General features: G+C 47.1%; 1 protein-coding gene across 1 annotated transcript in view; it reads left to right on the top strand.

The window, feature by feature from the left end:
• Window positions 1-1,522: 1,522 nt before the first annotated feature.
• PRICKLE2 (prickle planar cell polarity protein 2) overlaps window positions 1,523-6,532 on the top strand; it is a 116,268-nt gene continuing 111,258 nt past the window's right edge. The window contains exon 1 of the mRNA XM_047096902.1: window positions 1,523-1,639. The gene's annotated coding sequence lies outside the window, so the exon portion shown is untranslated. The remainder of the gene's footprint in view (window positions 1,640-6,532) is intronic.

Raw genomic sequence — 6,532 nt, 5'->3', positions numbered from 1 at the left:
TTGCGTTCAGTATTTTTACTTTATTGCCTCAGACTCTGAGCTAGGAGAGAGCAAATACTGTGTCTGTGCTTAGTCCTCAGAACAGTGCACGGCACAGAGCAGGTGTTCAGAACATACTAAATGAAGGGTTGGTACACGTGAAGAAACTGAACACCCCCAAGAGTTAAGCTACTAGTCCAGGGTCCCATCACTTGCATAAATTAAAGCTGGGATTCGGACCCAGGACTTCCCAGCCCTGTTGAGTTCTTTCTTCATGATTCCTTGGATGGGCCCCTGTTGGTGCAGCAGATGGGGAGTTAGAGATCCAATTAGAGACCCAAAGGTCTGGTCGGAGATTCGGAAAATGTGTGTTCTAGCCTGTCCTTGCTGAAGTCCCATTGTGACTATGGGAAAAAAACCCTTCTCTACTCGAAGCCTCAGTTTCAGAATCTGTAAAATGGAAGAATGGAAGCAGTGCTCTCTAAGGGTCTCAGGGTCCTCAAATGCCCCTGGGCTGATTTATGCTTTCTCGTCTCTTCTACTCAGGAGGAGCTAGGGCCAGGGGTTAAGGGAGGGAATGACTCATTCATCACCCAGGCACCTGAGGAAGGTAGTCTTGTGTTTTATTTCAGACGTGCACAAAAATTCGAGGAGGACCTAGTCTCCAGCCAGCAAACACCCGGAAATGAAAGTTAAAAAGAGAAAAGTAGAGGCATTTGAAGACTCGACACAGTTTTGGGGGAGGAAAAGACGAGCTAGGATTCCACTCCTGGGTTGGTGCATAATATAATCTGAAACAGGCGCTCAGGTTGATAACTGCCCAGATTTGATCCCCAGCACATAAGAGCACAGCCTTTAAAAAAGAAAAAAAAAAAAAAAGGCATGTATCTTTAAAGCCTCTCTTCTTACCGGTGTTATTTTTGTATTCCTTCAGAGGTTACAGAGCTAGGGCCTTTGCATCCCGAGAAGGCTTTCTTCCCTTCTCCCTGGCTCGGGGATTATTGATTTGGAAGGCGAGGCTAATTTACATGTAAATAAATCTCGGTGCTGGGCAGCGGGACGGGACGTCCAGATGCCGTGACTGACTTGCTGACGTCACGGCTTCATTAGCATGCGGAGGATGTGGGCACTGCAACAGCGACTTCTCCGGCACCACCAGCCTCTCCAGCGACAGTTATTATTATTAGTATTTTTTTTTTTTTTTTTGGCCGAGCTGCACATTTCCTGGTTCAGTGTCTTGGGCTCTGCGACCAGCTGACTGGTCGCCCTGAGTCTGGCTCGGGATCAGTTGGTGACGCTGAAGCTGGGGTCTGTGACTTCCTGCAGATTGAGAAGCTGGGTTCTCTGGAAGACAGTCGGATCCAGAGGAAGGGTAGAAGTCACACTTTTTTTCTCCCCTCCCCTGGTGGGTGCCCAGCAGGGTCTGCATCCAGCAGTGCTGTTTTCCATGAGCAGCTCGGGCTGGAGCCTGCTTCTGCTGTCGGGAAGGGTCTAGATTTTGAGGAGGGTTTCCAGAAGAAGATGCTTTGGCTGCCTGCGGTCCTGCTTGCGTTCTTAGAAGCCAGACCCGGGGAGAAAGTGAACTGTGGCAATTGACAAGCTCAGAGGGTCTGGTTGAAGCTTCTCCCAAGACTGAGCATTTTATCCTCCCTGGAGATAGGTAAGAAATTTGTTCTGATTCACGTATTAGACAACTGTGTATTTTCTAGGGAGGATGAGAAGGCTGGATGTAAATGGTTTGCATTAGGAGAGGTTATCACAGCTCCATTCTCTTGGTCAAGTGACATTTTTAGTGGTCCTCTGGCACCTTTTACCTTTTCTATGCTGATTAGAAAGCTCAATTGCAGAGTGACATGTCACAGCTGTAGGGAGTCTTGAAGAAACGCTTCAGTCTTAGTGCTTTAGAAGCAGCCGTTCTGTAAAGGAAGTGCAGTTATCTTTGCAAAATAATAATAAAAGGGGAGAGGGTTTAAAAACCAAACACCTGGTAGTGTTCATCCCCAGTAGTCGTTTCTGCTCAGGGTGTCAGAAACCATTAGAGCGTCTGGGGAATGAGGAGTTAGCTGAGACTTCCAGGTGAAGAAATGGTGCTTGGTTAATTCGCGTTTAATTTTAGCCAGTGCTTTCATATTAGAGATGGTGACAGAGCTCCCAAATACGACTGCACAGCCGGGCTGAAACACATGACTCACTGTGTTCTCTACGTTGGGTTTTTAGAGGAGTGCTCATACTTGGTGCTCCCCACTCTTGGTTTCCCAAAAACCAATCATAGCATTACTAATCTGCCATGGAGGTCTTGCGATGAAATCCAGATCTTTAATCCCATTACTCATTGTTGTGTGGTCCTAGAATATGCTGGGGTCTGACGGGACTTTTATGAACCATAAATAATCTGGGCTGGGCCAAATCACACCAGGGTAAGTGATCTGTACCAGATGCGATGCCATCCGCCAGTCCAAGCGTGGCTCTTGTATAATTTAGGCACATATATTATTTCCCCGGCAAGAGAGTTCTGCTTCCAGGCGGTGCATCCATGACCACAGTCAGGGGAGGGCCCCAGTGTGCCGTGAAAATGTCGGCACGGACTGCCGTGGACCAAAGCCTCAGCTTGCAAGGCTGCAATTTGCTTTGCTTGAACATCTCTTCCCAGAGAGTGTTGTAAACCATCTCGGTGAGACTTAAACTAAATGAAGCAGCCTGGCCTCCTTGCTGGAGGCCGAATTGGCAACTCTGATCCTGCTCCCCAGAAGGTTTATTGGCTGCTGATGGCTTTCACAGATGGGTCAGGATGAGTGTCCTCATGGGCTCCAGAGTAAGTCACAACTTTGACAGAATTGCCATGTTTTGGAAATTTGGATTTAATGGCTCCTCGTGTGCTTGTAAAGGTTTTGCCTTTCCATCAAATGCTCCTTCCCCTCAGAAATTCTTTTTTTTTTTTTAATTAAAACATGTAGGCTCCCTTGGGCATTTTGGCCTATAAATAGTCATGGGGCCGCCAAAATTAATAAAATAGCATTGTTTGGAATGGCAGGTTTGTGAAGGTTCACCATACAGTGGAGGGGAATAAATAGAAATGGAGGAAGGAAGATACGTTGATGGAAGCCTAAAGAATGAGAAAGGAGCTTAGGGGTTAGGCAGGACGGCATAATGTTGACCGAGGACTCAGACTCTGGATTCAGACAGCACCCAAGATACTTAGCGCTCTCTCTCTGAGGAGTGATTCCTGGCTGTATAGTGGGGAGAGCGCTAGAACCTATAGGTGGTGTGGCAGGTATACGGATTTACGGAGATGACAGAAAAAGCACCCAGCACGGTGCTCGCCACGTGGCAAATGTTCAGCAAATGTTAGCCATTACTGCCTCCACTGTTGCCTTTTTATCCTTATTATTATAAGCATCATTGCTAAAAACAAAACGGTCCACTGGAAAGGCAATATGTTTCCATCCATTTGTCTGCAAAGGGGTGTTGCTAGCAGAAGAGGTGTCCTCTCGAGTTCCTGTAATGTCCACTTCCGTTCCCACTCAAGGAAACTTTGCACCCTACTGATGGGATTGACAGAATAAGGGGTGCCATCCAGGGCTGCCGGATTTTGCGGAACTCAAAGTGGCCGGATGGTACAATGAAAATCATTTAGCACTAGCTGGTGCTCAGGCATGCTTAAAGAAGGTCTCCTGTTTGGGCAGCTGACAAGTCACATGCAGAAAGCTGTGGGATCCAAATTGGAATTGACGTATTTCTGGATTTCTGTGCGCGTTTCTCTTCAGTTCCAACTTTGCCTGTGAGAGGCGGTCCTCTTCTTTCTTCTTTTCAGTGCAGACACTTCGCATTTTTTTTCTCCATCTTGAGAGGCCTTTGGCTATGGGCTTCAGCTGCTGGTTGGGTCCTCAGAAGTTCCAGGGCTGAATATATATCACCATATGGGTGTCTCCAGTGTGGAGGTGTGCCGTGAGCGGAAAGGAATAGGCCATCCTGCCCTTGTCTGGTCTCCGCTGACACAATAGGTCTCTTCCAGACTTGTGAGTGTAGTCGCACAGTTTGACAGCTGTTTCTAGCCTCTCTTCTGAACATCTTTTAAATTTATGTTAAATGGAGCTCCAGTGTGGGGGTTTGCAAGACAAATGGAGAATGATTAAAGGAGCCAGAGGAATCTCAGGAGACTCAGAATTGGAAGCTGGTCACTCTTGGTTTCTTTTGTTTTTTTAGTCAAGTTGCGTTTGCAGAGAGAATTCTATTTATATCTTGATAACAGCCCATTTCCCTTACATCTCCTGATGGTGTGTGTGGTGTTGAGAGCATTGCCTGACCACTCTGAACTTTGGTTTCCTCGTGTAAAAATAGGAAATCAATTCTCCTGAGCTCACTGGCTGTGAAATGGTGGCTGTGGTGTCCTTGCCCAATTCTTGGTACCTACTAGGTGTTGGGACTTTATTTCTTGCTGGTAGCAGTAACGTTCATATTTCCCACTAAATCCAAACCTGTGAGCAGCGAGAGGTAGTAGCTTAACGTGCTCATTTGATGGAGGAAACTGAAGACCACAGAGGGAAAACACCTTACCTTAAATGACACAGCGGTGACAAATGTTGGTGCCTAGTATAATGCTGCTTCTACACACATCAGTTCCGAAGGGTCTGAGTTGGAGTGGAGCTTTTCAGCACCCCACTGCACTGCCAGGTGCAGATTAGCAGAAATGGCTGTCTTCAGAAGCCTGAAGACATGGTCTTCTCTCCCCTCGGTTGTTTTCGAACACACGCCAGTGACACTGTTCTGTCCCTCAGACAGAATTGTGGCTTTCGTTTGGCCGAGGACTCTTCTTTTGTGTCTGAAGGCCCTTCAAAAATCATTCCCTCTTCCCTCTCTCCCTGATGGTTTTACTTAAAAATCAGCCAGGTCCTGGTGACTGTGAACTGTCACAAACTAAGAAGCTTTGGGGCTAGGCCCTGGGAAAGTGTTTGCCTCATTCATGTTCATGACTGGTACTTGCCGCTTTGCTCTTGTCTCAACCTGTAAAGATTTTTAATGAAATGTTCATGTTTTTATAATTTGTGTGTGTGTGTGTGTGTGTGTGTGTGTGTGTGTGTGTGTGTGTGTGTGTTTGAATGATGCAGGAGAGAAAATGTTGGATAAGATCACACTGAGTTTCCAACAAGGTAAGCCCTCCAAAATCTCGCTGCGGACTTGGTCAGTTGAGTTTGGAGACTTGGTTTTCTTTTTTCTTGGGCCTGTTGTTTGAGCAGCTCTTTGTTCGGAGTCTGAAGCCTGGGGCTTGCTCATTTTGTTATTTCCCTGGGGACAAGGCAGAGGGAGAAAGAAGCAAGGAAAGGGGGGGGGGCTAGATGGAAGGGTTAGGAGGAGGGGAGGAGGGAAGCAGCCGGAATGCAGAAGCAGCTGAGAGAATATCAGAGCGGTCTCCAATCCACCATAAAAGTGTAAAGCTGAAGGTTCCCCGTGGGTGAAGTTGCAACTCAAAGGCAGGAGCCTCTGTTCTCCTTCAGCTAGAAATTCCTCTCCCCATCTGTCCTATAGAATTCATAGTGCAGCCATTTTAAATCCTCAAGCCCTACTGGTGGCTAAACACAGCATGTGTTTCCCACCAAAGCACCACGGGCCATTTTGAAAAATGCATTATTTAAAAAGAGCACGTTTTCAGGTACAACATGAACCTGCCTCTCCATGGTGGGTCTAGATGGTAAACTTCCAGCACGTGTGTGGCTATAAAGTCTGTCAAAATCAAGTTGGTTGAGACTTGATTGATTGAGACTTTTATGAGGAGATATGACCCTGGAGGGGGCATAGAATCCGGAAACATCACTAGTTGGCAGTGGGGGCCTCAAGGAAGTCAGGGCTGGCCTCGTATGGGAAAGTGTTACCAGAGTCGTGCTCACTCGGAACAGCAGAGTGAACCCGTAGGAGGAAAGAAAAATAGCGATTTCCGGTATCCCCCTTCTTGCTGGTCCTAGATTTGAGCTCCTGTATGTAAAGCATCCCGAGGCACCGGAGGGATCACAGGCATCATTTACTCCTTGGAATATGGCACAGGGTTGGAGCCCAGCTTGGTACCTTTGACAGTATGGCACTCTCTGTGCCTCATGATGGATGTCTGACTTGAGTAGCCTCCATATCGCTCACCCCGGGAGCGTCCCTGGCCCCAGAGTGCCCACCCCTTCTGGGCTTCGTAAAATCAAACCTTACAAATGTGATCCGGCCCCATCCAGGGTTAAAAGTAACTAGGACAGGAATTCTTAGCATTTCATTTCAACTGGGCAGGATGCCATTTTTCCAACTCTTTTCTTGGCATCCATTCATCACTTGCGAGTCCTCAGAGATGCTTGTTCAGGAAAGTTCCAGAACTCAGCTGAGAAACAACCATACTTTCTGTGGTCACAGGGTCAGATAGGTTTTCAGAGTAGCCGTTAGTGTACGTGTAAGAATGTTTTGGGCGTCTGTGTATCTGTCTCTAGTCTGTGTGTTAGCGTTTATGCGAATATGTAGAAAAAGCAATAACTGTCATCGATAGAGCACCTACTGTGGACTAGCTGACATATAAGATGCTTTA

The sequence above is a fragment of the Lynx rufus genome, unplaced genomic scaffold (assembly GCF_022079265.1).
Source record: "Lynx rufus isolate CCGP_SWC_20201006 ecotype Redwood Valley unplaced genomic scaffold, mLynRuf1.p SCAF_4, whole genome shotgun sequence".
NCBI lineage: Eukaryota > Metazoa > Chordata > Mammalia > Carnivora > Felidae > Lynx > Lynx rufus.
Note: the sequence above shows the minus strand (reverse complement) of the source record. Positions and strands in the feature narration are given on the sequence as shown.